This window comes from Pleurodeles waltl, chromosome 8 (genome assembly GCF_031143425.1).
Source record: "Pleurodeles waltl isolate 20211129_DDA chromosome 8, aPleWal1.hap1.20221129, whole genome shotgun sequence".
NCBI classification, from domain to species: Eukaryota; Metazoa; Chordata; class Amphibia; order Caudata; family Salamandridae; genus Pleurodeles; species Pleurodeles waltl.
Window position 1 is genome coordinate 103,545,002 of NC_090447.1, and position 22,904 is coordinate 103,567,905.

Consider the following 22,904-nt stretch of genomic DNA (forward strand, 5'->3'; position numbering starts at 1 on the left):
TCCCAGACAGTGGAACAGAAGGGGACAAAGTGAGGGCTGAATGGGCCATGATGCCAAGATGCCTAGAGGTGAAGCTGTTCCCAGCCTCAATTGCCCACTTGCACTTCAAAGTACTATGCCTAACACACACACCCACCCCCACACTCTCTCTCTCTCTCTCTCTCTCTCTCTCTCTCTCTCTCTCTCTCTCTCTCTCTCTCTCTCTCTCTCTCTCTCTCTCTCTCTCTCTCTCTCTCTCTCTCTCTCTCTCTCTCTCTCTCTCTCTCTCTCTCTCTCTCTCATGAATCTGACTGACACCTGGCCTGCCTCGTCTTTTGTGCTTCCAGACTTCTTAGAGCCTTCACAGGGGAATGGAAAAAAGCTCAATAACCAGTTATGGGGTAGTATAGCAAATCCCCTCACTCCAAATGCCGACACCAGGTATGACTTCCAGAGTCAATCTTCAGTACACTCTTGGACCTGTAGGCATTCCAAAAAAAAGGCCTGCCCGCTCCTTAGAGGGCTGCCCTGCTGCTTGGGGCCTGCCTGAACTCTGAGTAGGAGGGCTGGACCTGCTCCCTCCATCCCAGGCTATCCGACTGTCACAAAGGGTCAGTTGGTTGACCTCCTGTTCTGAGCTACAGGGACACTACAAGCTCCAGAGGTCTCCCTACAATTGCCCAGCTGAATTGATGTTCTGAACCTGATAGGACCTGCAAATGGACCTTCCTGTGCCCTGATGGGCTCTGCTAGAGTGAGTCCCTGATCCTCGGCTGGCATCAAACTTCACTTCCCTGTAAAGAAAGGGGAGATATTGAAGTTTTGATGTGTTGGTGACTGCAAAAGGGCCCATTCACACCAAGACTCTGCTGCCCACAATGACAACCAGGCTCTGGAGAATCTGACTCTTTGTGATACAGTGACTGTAAGTGATGACCAGCAATGCGAGATCTGTATTTCGCACTTCAGCAACGTCAGCCTTCGGTGACTGCCAACATGAAGCTATAGCAATGACCATCCACAACACCGGGCCTACCCTTTGTGCTACAGTGGTGACCATCAGCAAGACTCTCCCTGCTCCTTGCGGCCTCCTCCATCTCAAATGGAACTCTTTGCACTGGACTTCTTGAATGGAACTTTTTCGGCTACACTCACTTGGTGCCTGTTTTCTGTCTGTGCTCCATCTCATTTAGCTTGAACTTGTGCCTTTCTCCCAATCTAGCATGACAAGATTACCACAAACTGCGCTTTGTGCTTTTAGGTGCTATACTTATCTAAAGTTTGTGGACCGCTGTGGTGGAGCTGGCGGTCACACCACTGTGTCCCAGGCAGTGAAGACCACCATATTATGAGTACAGGAAGGCACCTGCAGAACACAGCCAAGCTTCTGTCCGGACCACCACTGTGGACGGACCACTGCGGGTGGGGTTACACATTACGCATCTCCAGTCAGGCGGTCAGGCTGTTTTCCACTACCGTATTACGAGGCTGCACACTGCCAGGATTTCGGGGGCAGTCTCACCGCCACGAAAAGCCTTGCGGTAACAAACAACATAAAAGGGAACACTCACCTTCAGGAACACAGGCATGTCCATAGGCGCCATGGCACGCGAATTGCAAGTCTTTCCAATGATCCTGCTGGCCATTGACCTCCAGGACCAGCAATGCCGACCAAGACACCAACTGTAAGTACACCAGTCTAGCACACACTGGAGGGAAGGACATTAGTGTGCACACACACACACAAAATCGTGCATTCACCACACATACATGTTGAAGGAAAGCCAGGACAAGGTTGCTACCATTGACACCAATGGTGCAGTGGTGCAGATATATTAAACAAGCAAATAAAATAGGCTGAACTATTTACAAAGAGGCCCACAGGTCAGTCCAAAAGTGTTGCAGTACCCTGAGCACACTGGGCATAGAATGACACCCCAACTTGACCCCTGACTGCAAAGTGCTGGCTTCCACAGGGCAACGGCATCAATGGGGCATGCAGGCACCTCAAGGGGTGGGGGTAGGGTGGAGGTGAGGGGGAGTTTGGACTTGGAGGGTGGGGTCCTTTGGTCTGGGCTTGGACGGGGGTTCTTGGGGGGTAATTTGGAGGGGCGGTCCTTAGTCTTGCCTTTGGAAGGGGGTGGTTTAACCAGGAAGGGGGGGTTTGAGTTTGGCCTGAAAAGTGGAGGGAGTGAAGTGGAGGGTGTGGGTCGGCCCTGGGTTTGGGTGGGGTAACTGTGGATTTGGATGGGGTGGAAGTCTCAGGTGGGGGAAGAGCATGGCAAGGACCAGGGGAAGACTGGGAGGTGGAAGGCAGGGGTCTGGGAAGGGTAGTAGGGCACTTGGAGGGGCCAGTGGTGGGGAACAGGGAAAACTCTTGCAGGAAACGTTTCTTTGGGGCACAAGGTAGGCCATGGGAAGAATGTTTGGGAGTGGAGAGAGGGAATGGTTGAGAGGTGTGTCCGTGGAGGTGCCTTGGGTGCAGGTGTGTGGGTGGATGACATGTGTGTGCGGGGTGACTGTAGGGTGGATGAGTGTGGGTGTTTAGGTGTACTATAAGGAGGGGGAGGAGATACAGGGAGACGGCAGGGGGATGTGTGAGTGAATGTTGGGGTAGTGTCTGCAGGTAGGGTGGATGTGCTGCAAGTGGGGGTGTTGATTGTCATGGTGTGTGCATGTGTATGGGGTGCACGTATCGGGCCTGATATTATGGTGATGGTGGAAGTGAGGGCACATGTGGCAGGATCTGGGACAGATGAGGTGGTGACTGCAGGTGTGAGTGGTGTTGTGACTGTGGGGGGGAAGTGATGGGGGAGTCGGTGAAGGGAGTGGGTGTTGGCATGTCGTCATTTGAATGTGGTTTGTGTGCATGGCACTGGTGGCGTTTGTGGTGTTTATGTCTGTCCTTGCGTACCATGTCTGTTGATGTGGATGCATGTGGGTCAATAAGTGTGCCTTGGATGGGTGAGGGGAGAAGGATGTGGGTTTGGGAACAGGTATCTGGAGGGGGGGAAGGAAGAAGGGACCCTGGCAGCCGTCAAGTAGGAGGCCAGAGCCTGAATCGATCTCTGCAGGGCAGCCAGGGCACCGTGAATGCCTTCCAGGAATGCATTGGTCAACTGCATTTGTGATGCCAGTCCTTTGATGGCATTCTTGATGGCTGACTGCCCCACAGAGATGGACCTCAGGAGGTCAATAGCCTCCTCATTGAGGTCAGCAGGGCAGAATGTGGCAGGGGAAGAGGTGCCTGCTGCAAAGGAGATGCCCATTCTCCTCGGTGAGCGGGCGGGGGCAACTGGGTGGGGAGCTACAGGGAGGGTGGTGCTAGTAAAGGGGGTGGCAGACAAGGATGATGCAGGCATGGGCCCAGATGGGTCCACCACCACCAGGGAGCTACCATCGGAGGAAGAATCTGAAGATGTAGTGGTCGATCCTTTCTCCCTCGTCACTCCCCTTGCCCTTTGTCCCACTCGTCCCCTCTGCTCCGCTGGTATCAGCCTCCTGGGTCCCGTGGGCTGCAGCTTCCCCACTCGCCGGTCCCCCTTCTCCTTCACCAGATGATACTGATGCACACAAAGAGAGATGAGAAGAGGGAGGGAGGGAGGAAGGGTGGGAGAGAGAGAGAGAGGGTGCAATCGGTCAATGCCAGCATAACAGTCACAGAGAGTAACTACATCATCTTCTGATGCCATGCCATGACACACCATGCTCTCACCTACACATGCTACAACAATGGAACACCATGGGGGAAACCACAGCAATGCACATGTGTACCGCTGATGGTGATACAGATGCAATCATGTACATGATGAGAGGCACACCCACCACACCTGCCCAGTACCTACCCACTTCCCATGCCCGTTGAGACACACAATTCCTGGACTACTGAGCAAACTGAATCCTGCATGGGTAGTTTGGTCATTGTCAAATTGCACGCTGACATCTTGGCCCTCCTTACCTCACTACACATACAGTACCTGCCCACAGATTGAGGACTCTACATTCACCCCTGGCACAGTGGTTGGCAAGAACTGATTACAATGGCCTGACACCACAGATGCAAGGATCCTGTCGGCATGAGGTGCTTAGCTCATCTTGGTAGTAGGTGACAATATAGATACCACACAGGAGGTAACTGCCCCTCTATTCACTGACTGCATGGCATGGCCACGCATCTATGATGCCAATCCTGCCCGGTTGCCTAATAACCATTGTGGACATGGGTCTATGTAGTACCCACTCTACACCTTCCCAGAGCCACTATGGCAACACATATTGTAAGTGAGAGTGTGTACTCACCCCCTTGTGACTGCTGTGCTGCCCTCAAGCGCCCATCCACCTCAGGGCAGGCCACCGCAAAAATGCTGGGCATTAGGGGGGCCAGGGTCCGAGGGGCATCCCTCCCTCATTTGGAGGATGTCCCTAGTTGGGCCTCCGAGGTCTTCCAGGCCCAGCGTCTCAGATCCTCCCACCTCTTCCTGCAGTGGGTGCTCCATGAGCTGCATGAACCCCCTGGGTCCGGACTTGCCTTGCGTTGGCATGCTATATCCCCTTCTTATGATGGGTGCTGACCTGCCTGGGTGACACAAATTCATGTAGAGTGGCATCGCAGGGACAGCAGTGGACAGCACACATCTCACTACCACACTCACATGTCATCAATCCACGTACCCTCAGACTCCTTACCCATGTCCATTCTCCAGTCACACTGCCTCATCCCAAGGCCCCCATCCCCATACGCACCACTCACAGACAAGACAGTGACAATGGCCTCACCTGCTGCTCTGGTGTCCCATACAACTGTCAATACAGGGCTAGGACCCCATCCACAAGCTTCTCCAATACCTCCTGGGTGAAGGCTGGGGCCCTATATCCTGCAGGATGTGGCATCTTGGCTACCAGAGTCAGAACACAGCAGCACACTCAGTGGAGGTCTTCTGTGCACAAGTGTCAGGAGTCAAGTGAGCATGAGCACATGGAATGGCAGTCACGGCTGCTGCGGACATCACCATTGGCTCCCATCTCCCAGAGGCAACCATGTTAACCAATTAGGAGTTGCACAGCGGTTGCGACCGCCTACCGCCATGATGTGTTATGCCAGAGGGATGAGCTCATTTCCATCTGTCCTGTGCATGCAGGACAGGCGGCTGCCATTTTATATGTGCAAAGGGTTCACTGAAGGTGCAACATGGGTGACATTTGGTAACCTGTGCGCAGCTCAGCTACGTCCAGACAGTCAATGCTGTGCATCATGATTCCTGCTCCCTCCTATTCCCAGCTATGGTGGAAGGTTGAGGATGAGGATAAGGAATGTTCCGTTGTACAGGCCCCTAGTCAATCTTGCCACCCTGGAAGGGCAACACGTCATTCAGACCTATAATCTGAACCGTCAGACCATCATGGAGCTGGTGACCCAGTTGGAACCGGATCTGTTGCCTGCCATTCGTCATCCCAGTGCCATCCCTCCCACAGTACAGGTGTTGTCAGTCCTCCACTTCCTTGTCTCATGGTCATTCCAGATTACAATGGGCTTGGCAGCAGATATGTCACAGTCCATGTTCAGCAATGTCCTGAAGGACGTACTATGTGCCCTGCTAAAACATTTGCACAGCTACATCGGGTTCCTCCAAAGCTGCCTTTTACGATTTGGAACATGTCCCTCATGTGATAGGGGCCATAGATGGCACCCACATTGCCCTGGTGTCACCCAAGAGGAGTGAATAAGTGTATAGGAACCGTAAAAAACACTATACCACCAATGTGCAGGTGGTGTTTCTCGCCGACCAATATATCACAAAAGTGATGGCCAAGTTCCCTGGTTCTGTGCATGACTCCTACATTCTACAGAACAGCACCGTACTACTCATGATGGCACTGCTACTGAGGGACCGGGCCAGGCTCATCGGTGTGTATCCTTTCATATGTGTGCCCCTCTGTTCTCAACACTCTTCACAACCTTCCCTATCACCCTCCTGGCCTTGACATGACTCTTACCTCTGTGCACACAGGTGACTCTGGCTATCCCAACCTTCCCTGGCTACTGACACCTGTGAGGCATCCGACTACAGCTGCTGAAAACCGTTTCAATGAGACAATCGGTAGGACAAAACATATCATTGAGAGGACCTCAGATTCCAGTGTCTGCACATCTCTGGAGGTGCCCTACTCGACAAACCACAGAAAGTATCCCAGATCATTGTTGCCTGCTGTAAGCTACACAATCTGGCCCTAAGATGTCACATCCAATTGCTGGCTGCAGAGGAGGTGGCAGCTGTACCAGTGGCTGATGAAGGGGACATGGGGAGTGATGAGGAGGAAGATGATGAGGATGCAGCTGACTCCAGAGCAGAGCTGATACAACAATACTTCCACTGAATTATAGGTGTGTGCCAAATGTATGATATGTGACCTGTACAACTGCCTGTCTTGTGCCATGCTACCACCTGGTGTCTGTAATCAATGGAGGTATTGGGTGCAGCTCTGACTCTGGATGGGTTGGGGGTGGGTTATATGTGCCCATGAGTTGGGTTCTTACTGTGCATAGGTCAGTGCTATTCTCAGCCTCCTGTGGTGTTGCTGCACTTGTGACATCTATGTGCAGGACCATTGTTCCCTGAACTGTCATATCTAGTGCAAAATGTGTGCTACACTAGGTGGTTTCGTCTCTATTGCATCCTATCCTGGGAGTCAACATTGGGAGGCTGTGTAACATTACTGTTCGTGGCAGTGGGAACTGTCTCATGTCTGGCTCTGTTTGCTGTGAGAGAGGGACTATTTGGGAGGTATGTCTTGGGAATGTGGGTTTGTTATGGCCATATGGTTTGGGACTTGACTTGCTATCTCAGCCTTAGATCCTGTACTTACAGTGCATATTTGTTGAATTGGCATATGTGACTCCTATAGTGATTGATGTCCCTATCTTTTTCTACTTTCAGGACATTGTTGTGGTACACTCTCATCCCTGCCTGATCTATTGCCTCCCTGACACATTTCTCCAGCCAATGCCTGCTCCACTGTAATCCTTGCTGCATATTGCACCCCCTTCTGTCACTCTCACATACATTGGTAGGACAATGGGTTGACTGTTGCACATATAATGGCAGTATCTTTTGTACTCATGGCAATTATAGACATAGCCAGTAACTGTGCTTAATGGTGTTTATTTGGGAGGGCAAGTGCAAAGGGTGATAAATGGGGTCATGGCAGGTGGGATCATCAGAGTACTTAGGCCAGCTGTGGGTAGTCGAAGTCCAGTATGGTGGCCATGGGACAACGGTGAGATGACAGTGGACAGTCAACAGAGTGTGTCAGTGACACACAAGGGAGAATGTGCAAGAGAGGGTCACTTCCTGGTGGTGGTCTTGGTCTTGGCATCTGGTCTGGCAAGTTGTCTGGTTGGATGTCCTTGCTTGTGTGGAGGCTCCTCAGTTACAGGGGGAGGGGTGCTGGTGTCCTGCGGGTCCTGTGGCAGGGACTCCATTCCACTAGCTGCCGCTGATGTGGAGGGCTCAGATGGGATGTGGCTATTGAAAGGGGCCTGCTAGTGGGAGGTGGACTCACGCAGGAAGGTGGTGAGTTCCTTCAGCACCCCTGCTATGGAGGTCGTGGTGGCATTGTGGGTCTGCTACTGCTGCATGGCCTCCTGATGGTGTTCCTTCTGCAGCCTCTGGGTCTCCTGCATGGTGGCGAGGATCTGAGCCATGGTGTCCTGGGTTTGGTGGTATGCACCCAGGACTTGGGTGGGGACCTCCTGGCCAATCTGGTGTTGTGGCTGCCCCATCCCTTGGACCACAGATCCCCTTCCACTACCCCTAGCCCCCTGTGCCTGTGCCACTGGCACAGTGTGCCTACTCACAGTATCACCAGGCCCTTCAAAGTCTGGGGTGTGTACCCTTGACTCTGGCCCCTGTGCTGTGGGGGACACTTCTGATTGAGAGATCGCTGGGGCTCAGGTTTGGAGAGGAGGGGCTGGCTGAGGTGTTGGAGCCACCTGGAAGGGGGAGTCCAGTGTGTCCAGGGTGGGGCTGCTGGGAGTGGACTGACCAGTCGCCCCAGATGGCCCAAGCAAGTCGTCCCATCCAGACATCCACTGGGGCCTTCATCCTGGTGAATGCTGTCTGACCATGGCATCCTCTGCAGGGTGTCAGTGGCAGGGTTATCTGTTGATGGAAAGGGGGAGAGTTTGTATTTGGATGTGTAGTTGTCATTTTCATGGTGTGGTGTATGCAGTGGCTTGACTTGCTTCCCAGTGATGGCAATGACAGCTGCAGCACAGACATTAATTTGGGTATGGGGATTGTGCCATGGTAACTATGTGCAATGGTGGCTTGTGGATGGTGTTTGGCATTGCTGTCATTGCCATGTTTTGGGACACTGTCGTAGCAAACAGTAGGTGTGGGCTGTGGTATGGTTGTCAATGCAGGTGTTCCACTGTGAAGTGGGACTGTGATTGTTAGCTGTGTGGGTAGTGATGCATTGTGGGAGTTGTGGTTCTTCACATTGCGATTGTTATCCATGCATGGGGGGAGTGTGTGGGGATAGTGGGGGAGGAGTGGTTTGGCATGCAGGGGAGGGGTATGGGATTATTGGGGGGGTGCAGTAGTGTGTGATGGGGTGGATTGGAGAGTGGTGGGTGTTGGGAAGGCATGCTAGACAGGAGTGGTTGGTGCCTGGGGGGTTATTGTTTACTTACTAGAGTCAAGACCTCCAATAATACCAGTAAGTCCCTCTGAATGCATGGTGTCCAAGATCTTCTCCTCCCAGGATGTTAACTCAAGGGGAGGAGGGTCCCACCACCAGTCTTGTTCAGGGATATCTGTTGCCTGGATGCCATGGAACGGACCTTCCCCCTAAGGTCATTCCACCTCTTCCTGATATCCTCCCTTGTGCGTAGATAGGTGCCAACTGAGGTGACCCTGTTGATGATCCTCTGCCATAGCTCCGTTTTGCTGGCCAATGATGTATGGTGGGCCTGGGCTCCCATCAGTTGTGGCCCTACTCTGACAATCTCGTCCACCATGACCCGCAACTCATTGTCTGTGAACCGTGGGTGCTTCTGGCATTGAAATGTTGTGTGGGGGGGGTGAAGTGCAGGTAGGGTGCAGTGCAGGGTAATTGGTGGGGTGGGGGGGTTTGGATGTGGGTGCTGGTGGGTTGTGATGGTAGTGTGTGCAAAGTGTGCAGTGTGAAGGTGTTTGTAGTGTATAAGATGTGCTTCGTGGCTCGTGTCTCTGTGGCTGGTCATGGAGTCGCAAGGGACTGTGTGTGTGTGTGTGTGGGGGTGTAATATAGTACGGTATGCAGGCGTGTGTGGTGTGTGCATGGGTTTCAGGAGTGCGGTATTCGAACTGCCCAATGTGGTGATGGCTACTATTGGCAGTGCCTTTTTGTACCGCTGTGGTGCGAACCGCCAATGGTTTACCCCCATGCATGTGCCGCTATGCTGAAAAATGACTCGTAATAGGGCGGTCGGAATGGTGTCGGCGTGGCGGGGCCGGAGGTAGGACAGTCACTTTTTCACTGTTGGTCGGCCTGGCGGTGTTAGTTTTGTGGCTGGATTTGGGCGATTTGTTCTTTGTGACTTCGTAATACATCGGTTGTTGTACCCGCCACCACTGACGGTATGGTGGTGGCATTTTGCATCATGGTCTTGCCCGAAGACTGCCAAAGTCGTAATGCGGGCCTTAGTATGGGTATTTTACAAGGTATGGTAGTCTGCATGCATTTGTGCTTGCTGCAGACAATGTTGTAATAAGAGAAAAATCCACAGTAGAGAAATGTCCCAAGCAACCTGCAAAACAGGCTCAGAAAGTGCCAAAACAACTGTTCCACACTGACTTTGTCAGGCCGCCCTTCCTGCACTGTCAGATGGCCCCAAAGGCCATTCCATCTTGGTTTGGACAACTTTGCAGAGCACAGAACACTTGCTCTCAAATTGTAAACAGATCAGAGTCTTTGTGACTCTGCAGAGACACTTTGATTGCTGTTTCGGGGTGTGTGCCAGAAACAATGTATGTTAATTGCAGTAAGTTGGGCCCAGAGGATATTTCCACAATAACCACAGTCACCTTTTCTCAGGGCCTGCCGTGCACCAACCTGTGGTCCGGGGATCCCTGGGGGTCAGCAAAGCCTTCTCAGGGGGTCTGTGACTGCTTAGAAAATTAACTAATATTTACAGATTAATAAAGTGTATATAAGTGGTTGAATGTACAATTGAAAATTTCATAACATACTGTAAATGTCAAGTAATTTGAAATTGGAGTCTAAAAATTAAATCTGTATTTCCCAGATTGATTTGTGGGAGCAGCGCAGGTGCGTCAAACAGAATATAGTATGAATGAAGTGTGTCTTGAATTGAATTTAGAAAAGCTCCAACCCTCCTATTAAATTCTTTTATTTTATTTTATTTGTTTACAAATTAAAGAAACATTTTATTATTTGTGTATGTTTTGTTGGAATGCGTGTTTCTGTATTTTTGTGTATTGTTTTGAAATCATCAATACTGTTCAGGCCTGATTCCCTGGCTTCCAGTAATGACTCATTGGGGGGGTTCCCAAAATCCAATAATGAGTCACTGGGGGTCCCTGGGTTCCAGTAATGATAAAGTGGGGATCCACAGAAGTCAAAAGGTTGGGAATTTTTGGCCTAGAGATTTAAAAACACAAGTGCAGGCTGTACTCAAGCCAGACAAAATAAACAAGCTCCAGCAATGGTTTGAGGAGCTGTATATGTATGACAAGTGCATTTTAGTGCAGGAAAACAGCAATGTGTCAAAAAAAAACCTGATGCGTGGTACTTGGCAGGGTTGATTTCAGAAAGTTCAGGTTCTCTAAAAGAGAAAAAAATATCTGGTTTCTTAACTTCGCTTTGCAATGAATATAATAATAGGCCGAATTAATGAAAAAAAAAAAAATGCCGGTGGAAAGTTACATCTCTACCTGAAAGTTCTTGTAATAACTTTTATTTAATTCATAAACATTTCCAAAAATATGCCTGGAAACTGAAAGCTGAACAATGCACGGTCACCATGCATACTACTGGGAACATTTTACAGCACATTTCTCTTTTTTTTAAAATCACAATTCTTTATTGATTTTTTAAAAAAAAGCTATCAAATAATGAACTGAGTAACATATACCATTACATATATTTCAAGTGTACTTATTATACATAAAAAAGAGATAACTAGTAATTGATAATCAAAAGTAAGTAAATATTAAAGATAATAAACAGATGAAAATGAGATAAGAAAAACAATATTCAAATATACACATTAAATGTAAAACATGTCATCCAAATAAAGAAAAAAAGCAACAAAAAACTGTATTAATACATGCCTTTAAGAAACGTAGATCAAACAATATTACAATAAATAAATGCATTCAAGGTTACCATGTTTCAAGAAAAGGACCCCAAATATGCTTAAAGTATTGTAAAATATCATCCAATTTTTTTGATCATTTTCTCAAACTGAGCCACTTCATACATATCTTTTAACCAGGAAGTAGTTGTCAGAACGTTATCCATTTTCCAGTGTTGTAAAATATAACTTTTTGCCAAACTAAGGCCTGTCAAAAGCCATCTAAACGTATGAGTGGAAAAGGAAGAATATCCTTTTACATCATGCAACAGTAATAATCGAGGTGTAAAAGAAAGTGGAGTTGGTGATTATTTCCTCAAGTAAGTTGTCATTTGAAACCAAAAAACGATTTTCCTACAAAATGTGCACTATATCACAACCAGAGTCATGACATCTCCAGCACTGAAAATGGGGATTGAGTTTGTCAGAATGCAATTTAGCTGGGGACCAGTGTCAATGATGTAGTATTTTAAATTGGTTAAATTTAAGACAGGAGTCTATGAGCCCTTTATTATAGTTTTTTTCAGCAAGGTGACCCATTCTTTATCAGACAATGTTGTTTTGAAACGAGAGGACCACAATTGTCTCAAATTGTTAGATGTATCAACTGAAAAAAGACTGTTCAATGGGAAATTAATAAATACTCAACATTCTTCCCTTAAAGTTTTTCCAGGTATGAATATAATATGCATTCGGTGAAGGGGAGAGAATATATCTTGAGAATGTACCATGATGTTAGAAAGGGCAGATATTAGATCATTATAGTTATTAATTTGTAAAGATGGTAGATTAAATTCCTCTTGTAAGTTCTCACAATATTTTAAAGATTGTTGTTATGTAAAAATGTCAGAAATATTATTTACATTATATTGAGACCAAATATGACATTTAAGTTCTTTCCCAGGATTTTTACATCATCATTATTCCATAAAGAAGCTTGAGAATGCAATGGGACATGAGATTTTGTAAGAGTATGTGCTTTTTGCTAGGATATTGGAGAAGTGATAATAATAGGGCTAGAAGAGTTTGTGAAACATGGTCATTTAGTGCTAGAATTGGCAAGAGGGATATCAGATTTAAGTAAAGATTGTTCAATTTTTACCCAAAGTGGGATATTTCTAAGTGTAGAAAGCATATAGGTAGAATGAGCCAATTGTTGCACAATCCAATAGAATTCCAGATGAGGAGGACATAGACTGCCTTTCATTGAGGAAGAATATAGTTTTGGGCTGCTCAAACAAGGTTTACCATCCATTGGCATCCAAATCCAAATTTTGTCTTATGACGATAGCCAATTGGTCGAAGGCTCAAAGGAATAATATTGGGGACAATGGACATCCCTGGAAGGCGCTACAATAAATATGAAAATACAGAGAAGAAAAGGAGATACAGAAATAGAGAAGTAAAGCAGATGCATGTAATGGCAGGTGTTGGTGAGCAATACATGCCTTGGGTTTGCAAAACAAAGGCCCATATTTATACTTTCCTAGCGCTGCATTTGCATTTTGTATTTTATACGTTTGCGCTGTTTTTGCATCATAAAGCAGCACAAATGCGGTGCTAAAACAGTATAAATATGGGCCAAAGTACTTTCCAAATCCCATCCTCTCCATAGTATGGAACAGGTAACCCCATTCTACTCTGTTAAAAGCTTTTTCCGCATCTAGGGAGAGTAGGACTTTTATTAACATCATTATGGAGCTGACGTAATAAATGTAAAATAGTACTAAGATGTTTTGTGGAATAGTGGCCCGGGACACATCCAACGTGAGAAGGATGAGTAAGAGAAGTGAAAACTGAGTTGAGATGGTTGGCTAGGATGTTGGCTAAAATTTTGACATCTGAATTTATCAAAGCGATTGGCCTGTAACGAGAACACCCAAAGGGGTCTTTACCCCGTTTGGAAATTACCATGATGCAGGCACGTAAAACATCGGAAGATAAATGTCTCAGATGCAATGCCTCATTAATGACTGATTTTAAAATTGGAACAGTATATTTTTGGTGACTTTATAGTATTCATTTGGACACCCATATTCTCTTTCGGGTCTTACTAGTAGCTAGACAATCAATGGCTTTAATTATTTATTAGTTGTAATTTCCTGTTCCAATTATTCTCTGTGTTCTTGTGATAATTTAGGAAGGGTAAGATTGGCAAAGAAGGTGTCTTCGCCTTTCTGATCTGGACAGTTCAAAGACATATAAAGAGTTTCATAGTAATTCTGGAATTGTGACAGAATTTCAGAAGGATGAGTGAGGATTTATCCCCTTGAATTTGTAATAGCTGATATCATTCTGGAGGATTCTTGTTGGCATGACTGATAGGCTAAAAGTCTCATAGCTTTTTCCCCACGTTCATAATGATGTTGACAAATACAAAATAGACATTTTTCTGCGTGGGCTGTGTAAAGATTGTTAAGTTTAAAGTTTTCAGAAAGTAACTGCTTCAAAATATCCAGAGATTCTGTTTGGAAGTATATGAAATTTATTTTTCAATGCTAAGTCTAACTTAATTTGATCATTCTTCAATGCGGGCCAAGTCTTTCAGTAGTAGGCATTTTATTACTTCTTTTCCTGCACTCCAGAAAGTGTGTGCAGTAGGAACTAATAGTTTATTATCTTTCATAAATTGTTCAATGTGTAGAGATAATTGAAGTTTTTCTTGGGGTGTTTTATAAGCAGGGAGATAAAGGGCCTGATTCAGATCTTGGTGGTTACCACCAAACCACTGCGGCAGCGGACCCAAGAAGACCGGGTGTTCCGCCTGCCATATTTAGATGTATTGCGGCTGAGTCGCCAACGGCCACAACAAAGTGCTCATCCTAGCTGTCAGGCTGGCAGGTTCCTGCTCCCATATTTAGATGTTACACTCCTGTAAGCAGTGTACTGCTGGAAGGCTGCTGACAGAGGTAAGACATCGCTGGACCCAGTGGACATCGGACAGTGGCAGTGGCCATGATTTAGATTTAAGTCACACACACATTTTACCTTTGCTATATGCGTCCCCCTGCATCACACACAACACAACATGTGCATGCCGCAAACACACATTTATGTACATCCATGACACGACATACATACACTATTGAAGCTGCACCCACACAGGAAACAACCACAACAACCAAAAGAACTACACACTCATCTACACAAACACAACATCACAACTACACACATCATGACAATGACTGCCATACAACAACACCCATCTGAATGTGGCACACAGCAACACAACACACAACATAACATACACAGCAACACCAACGCCATATCCAAGTGGCACACATACTGACACAACCACATCACCCCCTCCACTTCCCTCCACCTCACCCAACCAATTGCATTGCACGCACACATACACATACTGACTCATACCGAACTGGAAGCACAATATGACAAGTACAGGTCCCCCTGCAATGTGCACACATGGACACAGTTGACATGTGTGACTGTACCATTATTGGAGTGCTAGCATTCATTTGCCAATGAACACTGACCCCATAATAACAGTTGTGGATGTGTGCGTATCTGTTGTGTACCAGTGTGTCCCCATCCATGTCTGACCCATCTGTGCCCCGGACATATGCATGGCACAGTTGTTTAAAAATATAATTGTGACATGTGGTCCTGAGCTCATGTGCAGTGACCCACCCCCCCCAATGTACTCAGCCAATGCAGGCAACCTCTGTGTCCAACGACGGGGCTGTGTTTTTTCCATGGTCCAGTGGCAGCAGCAAGGGAGGATGTTGTCCAATCATGTCCAGCTAGAAACAGAGGTAGAATCTGGAAAAAAGATGAGTTTTCACCCCTCTCTCCAATCTGCCAACTCAGAAGTGTAGGTTGAACCTCCATTTTATGCTTGCTGGCAAGGCACATCCAAATCTGCACAGCCGTAAGTGTGGCTGGAGTCCCAGCCACTGTTTCCAATGGCGCTGTGGTTTCGGATAGGAATCCTTGGCTGTGTGAGCTGGACTAGGGCGGGTTATCTTCTATGAGACCGCCAACATCTAAGTCGGGTGGGTAGACCATCAAGTTGGATGATGCACTCTCTGTTAAAAGGTGCGGTGGACCCATTACCGCCAAGATCTAAATCAGGCCCAAGGAGGTTTTGGGGAGTGTGAAAGACCTATATTTAGATGAATGCCTATGAGATCATGATCTGATATACTACAAGGAATTATATTTGCATCTGTTATTAATACAACTGAGGGAGAAAATAAAATATAATCAATTCTAGGATGAATAGAGTGTGGTCATGATGTGCAAGTGTAATCCCTTTCATCAGGGTGTAACAGTCTCCATGGTTCTTGAAGTGCGTAATCTTTGATAACATCATGTGAATATCAGGTTTCCCAGATCTATCAATAAATGGGTCAATGGTAATATTCCAATCCCCTCCTATTAATACATGAGTAGGTCAAAAGAATGATAATATTCGACTAAGGTGGGAAATAAAAGTAGTTTTAGAGTTAGTAGGAGCGTATATTGATCCCACAATCAAAAAAGTATTGCAAATGGACTCTTAACAAAAATGTATCTTCCTTTTAGATCCTCCCATGTTTGTAAAATCTTGTAAGGTAGGTGTCTATTGAAAAAAAGCGAGCCACCGCATTTTCTTGTAGGTGTGGAATCAGTGTAAGCTGATTTAGGGGTGATGCATGCATACGAAACATGACCCACCCAATCTTGTTATAATGTAACACATTGTAGTGGAGTAAGTTGAGTTTCTTGTTCTAGAGCAATATCAGGAATATTATATCAAATCTAAGCAAGTATCTGTTTCCTCTTGATAAAATGTGTAAGATGGTTTACATTTAAGGATACAAGCTTTAGCATTTTTAAATGCGAGGGATGTATACTGTTAATTGCAAAAGTTAAGAAGAGGCAAAAGAAAAAAGAAGAAAGGGAAACAGTAATATGAATATAAAAGAAACTTGAGACTAAAATAGGTAATATAATACAATTAAGGCAGTGTAGAGTAAGAAAATAAATATATCTGTAGAATGTGGTGAAACAAGAAAAGAAAGAAAAATGAGTTATAATCTATAATACAATGTAGAAAATTGATCTCTTATAAACACGAAGAAATGTTATGTCTAACACACAGTGATCAGACAACAATGTGCACCCTTAACTAGCTTTAAACTAGAGAAGAGTTTGAAAGATGGCATAGAATGAGGGAGAAGTAAAGCCACCACTCCTAAGATGAAGAAAAAAAAGTTCTAACAAAATATCCCTGCGACACCAAAACAGACAGGCATAATTATGGGAAAATAAAATGCCATATATTCCACCAACAAACACGTAATATAATCAGATAGTATATTAAAAAAACTGATAAATTTTAAGGAACAATACAAAAGTGGAAAATGTTCTGCTATTGAAAAAAGAGAAAAAAGAGGTGTATGAAAGTGGGTTGAAATTAGGATTTCAGTGGTGATCTCAATTTGTCTCTAGGTTGTGAGGTTTTCCAAGTTTACCACCATGAAATCAGAGACATGAGGTAGATTCTCATCTTCTATGACCATCTGGGTCTCATGTAGTGATGCTAGTCTGGTCACATGCAGGTGGTGACTAAGTATTCTCATCCAAGTCATTAAAAAAAGATTCCCGTTGTGTGGATCAAAGTATTCTTTGGTTTTTCTTTGAAAAGTTGCAATCATAATTGCCGGTTCCTATAGACTATATTTAATGTCTCTTTTTGGCATTCTAGAACGAAGTGCTAAAAATTATTTCCTTTTAAGATTAGTAGGTGCAGAGAAATCTGCAGTAATTATGATTTGTGATTTGTCGTATGTATAGGGACCATGTTTTGTAGCCTCTGTGACAGTTTGTCGTGTTTGTTGATGATGCTGGCAACAAGCCAGGATATGATGAGGATGAGTAGTGTGAGTGGAAAATCTTGAGCAAATACGATGAGCACGTTGAAATTCAAGTTGATGAGTAAAGTTAATGTTCATTAACTTGGGCATAAAGGTGGTTAAAATTGTAATATGTCATCTATCTCTAGTTGTTCAGGAAGGCTGATAATTCTGATGTTATCCCTTCTACTGCAGTCTTCCAAATCAATTGCTTTTTGTTGAAGATACAAAACATCTTGACCATGATCAGGAATTTTCTCAAGACGCGTTTCGACATCTGTGAGTCGATCAACAATCACTTGCATATGGGTTTGAAATTGATTAACTTCCCCTCTCAAGCCTTGAATCTCCAGTGTATTTGTGGATACTCATTGCTGACTGAAGAAATCGAGTTTTTAATGCCTAGTCACTCCTTAAGTACAGTATCCATTGCTGAGGAACAGAATTCTGGGGTGCTAGCCATGTTGGTATAGGTATCAGTGTTGGTTGAATTTGAAATTAAGGCCTCACTATGAGATAAGTGTCTGATATGTCTGAATTTTGACATGAAAATGGAAGCGGCCAGAAGAGACAAATGGTCCCCATATGGCATGTCAATTCTTCATCAGTATTATAATAAAGATTACCTCCGAGTCTGGGTACCTATCAAAAGCCAAGTAAAGTATGAACTCTCATATTATTATAACAACTCAAACTGTGATTACAAAACTGTCAAGGTACTATGGCCCTCATTAAGAACATGGCGGTCTAGACCGCCAAGCTGGCGGTTATTGCCGCCAACGGCATGGCGGTCCAGACTGCCATATTCTGAATGTGGTTGAACCGCCACGGTGGAAACGCCGTCACTGCCAGGCTCCCGCCACCAGGCAGCCTGGCGGTGGTGGCGTTTCAGATCCACCAGGGCAGCACTGCAAGCAACGCTGCCATCCAGAAAATGAGTCCTATTCTGCCAGCCTTTCCTGCCAGGGAAAGGCTGGGGTAATGAGTGACTTGGGCCTCCCTGGGGGCCCCGGCACTACCCATGCTCTTGGCATGGGCAGTGCAGGGGCCCCCATGCACAGCGCCGTCGCTCATTTCACTGCCCGAATTATGGGCAGTGAAATGCGCTATGGGTGCTGCTGCACCCACCGCATGTTCAGGCCCTGTTTCCAGCTGGACCGGCGGGCGGAAACACTGTTTCTGCCCACTGACCCAGCGGGAAGGTCATTATGTGGTCGGCGGGGTTTCTTCGCGCTGGCGGTCTTCTGTCGACCGTCAGCGCAGATCTCATCGGGGTGACCCGCCGAGATCATAATGAAGGCTTATGTCCTATATTATTAATTTCATCCTCGAAGACCAAGATAAAAAATATAGAATTTATGTTCTATATTAATGAAGAGGATAAAAAAATCTACCAGAATAATGACACATAGAAATGACTGGAGCTCATCCCAAAAATAATGAAGAGGAAAAAAGATCCCAAAGGTATATATTGCAGCAAAACGACAGTCAAAGGGGAAGGGAAAAGAAGGAAACATTAGGAAAAAAAGGGATTTGCTTCAATAGTTTCCACTTCTAATGCCCAAAATGTAGTAATAGAGCCTTGCAAAAGGATTTACAGCCATGTGATGAAATCAATGTATTTCTAGCATAGTCACAACCACATTTCAGTGTTGCAGAGGTGCGATCATCATATCGCATGTAGGGCTATGTGCCTTAAGCAAAGCAATCACCTTGACATTTGTGTTGCCAGGGAAAGAGGAGCTCACCTTGAACTGCTCGATCTTTCTGACGTGTGAAATCAGCTCTGCATCCAGTTTAGGGCTGCCAGAAAGGGGGCAGCAGCAATCCTTGTCGGAAAACCGCAATCGCCTTTTCCCTGATATAAACATAAAGGAGACCCACCATTTTAGATGATCGCTCTACGTTACACCAGAAGAAAATACAAAGAATATGCAAACGGTGGGTCCACAGGCAACAAGATGTCACATCTCAGGTTCCTTAAGGATTCTGAAGAGGTAATCGGACATCGATTTATGGTGCAGCATAGCAGGTACAGCTTTAAAGAGCTGCGGCCGCATCCACCCTTTCAGGGTTCTAACCCAGAGCTACAATCTTTTGCGGCACCACGCTCCACTCCCCCTACAACACATTTCTCAAGCTCCTATTCCTGCTGTGCACATAGGGGGTCATTACAACATTGGCGGTAAAAGCCGCTTACTGCCGTGCAGAAGACCGGCAACACATCGCCGCAGCCACGGAATTCCACCACGGTCATTATGACCCAAAGGCTGGAATCCGCCAAAATCTAGACACCCACACACGTCCGCCACACCAAAGGTCAGTGATAAACTGGCGATAAGAAATCCTCAACCGTCACGCCAACAGGAATACGGCCACACTATCACAACCCACGAATCCACGCGGCGGTCTTTCAACCGCGGTATTCCATTGGCGGTACACACCGCTGCGCTCAAAATACACACACATTTACAAAACACAACTACATTGGACAATTCCAAATACACACACCTGATACACATACACACACCACTCCCACACACCCAATACAATATAAAACACACACCCACATCACCCACAAACCCCTACGACAACAATTGCGACAGAAGGCCAGAGAGAGACACCACCATCTACAAATGAGCATCCACAGGCACTCAACACCATCACCCACATAACATCCACGCACCTCACGCAACACACCACTAAATATCACCCCACACATCACAACACACACCACCCCACACATCACCCACACCACCCCATGGCACTGCAAAGACACCCCAGGTTCTCTGAGGAGGAGCTCAGGGTTATGGTGGAGGAAATCATCCGGGTAGAGCCACAGCTATTCGGATCACAGGTACAGCACACCTCCATAGCTAGGAAGATGGAGCTATGGCGCAGAATCGTGGACAGGGTCAACGCAGAGGGACAGCACCCAAGAACTAGGGATGACATCAGGAAGAGGTGGAATGACCTACGCGGGAAGGTGCGTTCCGTGGTCTCCAGACACCACATTGCGGTACAGAGGACTGGCGGCGGACCCCCACCTCCTCCCCCACAACTAACAACATGGGAGGAGCAGGTCTTGGCTATTCTGCATCCTGAGGGCCTCGCAGGAGTAGCTGGAGGAATGGACTCTGGTATATCAAATCTTTCACTACTTCATCCCCCACCCTACCTGCATGCTATCACATACCCCCACCCTCGCCCTCACCCCATCACTCCTACTCCTCACACCCCCCCCAATATCACAAACCACCCATCCCAACACCAAGCCCTGCAGGCAACACCAAAGCATGGACACCCATCACCAAAGCATGGCCACTGCACATACCCATACACCCCCCTAAACCATCATCACACAAGGTCATACACAGGAATGCAAGCACTGGGGTACATGGTCACCCACCCATTGCACACCATGGCACACACAGATGCAATAATCATGCTTTTACACCCCTGCAGGACCCCTACCCAACATCACCGGACAGGAGGGTCCAGACATGTCCACTCCACCCACAGAAGAGGTCCAAAGTGATGACAGCAGCTCTGTCCAACTAGATCTAGACGACCAGCCCGGCCCATCTGGGACCTCGGGACAGTCGGTTCCCCTCACACTGGCACAAGCCACTACAAGGCTTCCCCCCTCTGGAAACACAAGCACAGCACCCACCCAGCGGGCCCATACCTCTGTCCCCAGGACACGTCAATCAGCAGTGTGTCCACCACTACAGGGAACCCAGGCTAACCCACCACCCCAACAACAACAGGGACCTAGGGGCAGTGACAGTGGGCACACGGTTCATGGGACAGAGGCCCAGGAACACAGGGGAACTGGGAGGGCTGCTGTGCGACAGGGGGAGGACAGGCCCAGGGAACCCACTCTCCACGAGGCCCTCTCCAACATCATGGGAGCCTACCACCATTCCCAGGAGACAATGGCAACGGTACTGGCCATGTTTCAGGAGACCCAGCGGCTGCAGGAGGAACAGTATTTGGGCTTCAAGGAGGAACTCAAATCCATCAATTCCACCCTGGGCACCATGAGGGACACTGTGGCACAACAGCCCCTGACACTAGCCTGGACAATGAACTGCCCACCACCTCTGCCGGTGCTAGTGGACAGGAGGCACTGACACAGGACCACCACACCAGCACCCCACCCCCTGCAGAGGGAGAACCACCCCCGCCAAGAAATGAGACCACCCTGATTGACATCCATTTGTCCCACCTTGTCACCCTGTCAATCCTTAAACTGCCCCAGCTCCACTTCCTATGCCCCTGTGGACAATGCACCTGTGAGACTGATAGACTGGACTCTGCCATGGACATTCCTCCACCATCACCCCTCACCATTTTACGACCCGCTCCAATATTGAGCACTTAAATAAACTCCCTTAAAGCACAAAACAATCTGGAGTCTGTCTGTGATTTCGAAATAGTGTATTAGCAATTACAGTGCCAAAATGCTCTTTAAAATGTAATGTCAACATACCTATGTCACACAGCTATAGTCCAGGAGGAAACAAAGCAGATGTCACACAGTGGGACCCACATCTGTGAAATCGTAAGGGAAAGTGACAACTCAGTGACCATACACTGGGTGAAAATGACAGACAGTAGAGAGGTAGTAGATTTAATTTAGATGTAGCAGGCAGTGTTGTCTTCTTACCTGTGTCTCACTGGAAGTACTGCAGGATCACCATGTTCCTGTTGTCGATGTCCTCTTCTTCTGCTTCCTCGTCTTCACTGTCCACAGGCTCCACATCTGACACAACACCTCCATCTGAACCATCCTCCTGCAGAAAAGGCACCTGTCGTAGCAAAGCCAAGTTGTGAAGCATACAGCAGGCCACGATGATCTGGCATACTTTCTTTGGTGAGTAGAATAGGGAACCACCTGTCATATGGAGGCACCGGAACCTGGCCTTCAGGAGGCCGAAGGTCTGCTCTATAATCCTCCTAGTTTACCCATGGGCATCATTGTTGCGTTCCTCTGCCCTTGTCCTGGGATTCCTCTCTGGGGTCAGTAGCCATGACAGGTTGGGGTAACCAGAGTCACCTGCAAATGGCGAGGGACAACTGTTAGACACACACTAACTCTTAGGGACATCCCCAGACCCAGGCACCTAGTCACACTGTATTGGGTCTATGTCCTCACCTAATAGCCATACCCGGTGCCTCTGTAGTTGCCCCATCACATAAGGGATGCTGCCATTCCACAGGATGTAAGCGTCATGCACTGAGCCAGGGAATTTTGCATTAACATAAGAGACGTACTGGTCTGCCAAACACACCATCTGCACATTCATGGAATGGTAACTCTTCTGGTTTCTGTACACCTGTTCACTCCTGCGGGGGGGTATCAAGGCCACATGTGTCCCATCAGTGGCACCTATGATGTTGGGGATATGTCCCAGGGCATAGAAGTCACCTTTCACTGTAGGCAAATCCTCCACCTGAGGGAAAACGATGTAGCTCTGCATGTGTTTCAGCAGGGCAGACAACACTCTGGACAACACGTTGGAAAACAAAGGCTGGGACATCCTTGATGCTATGGCCACTGTTGCTTGAAAAGACCCGCTTGCTAGGAAATGGAGTACTGACAGCACCTGCACTTGAGGTGGGATTCCTGTGGGATGACGGATAGCTGACATCTCTCCAACTGGGCACACAGTTCCTGGATTGTGGCACGATCAAGCCTGTAG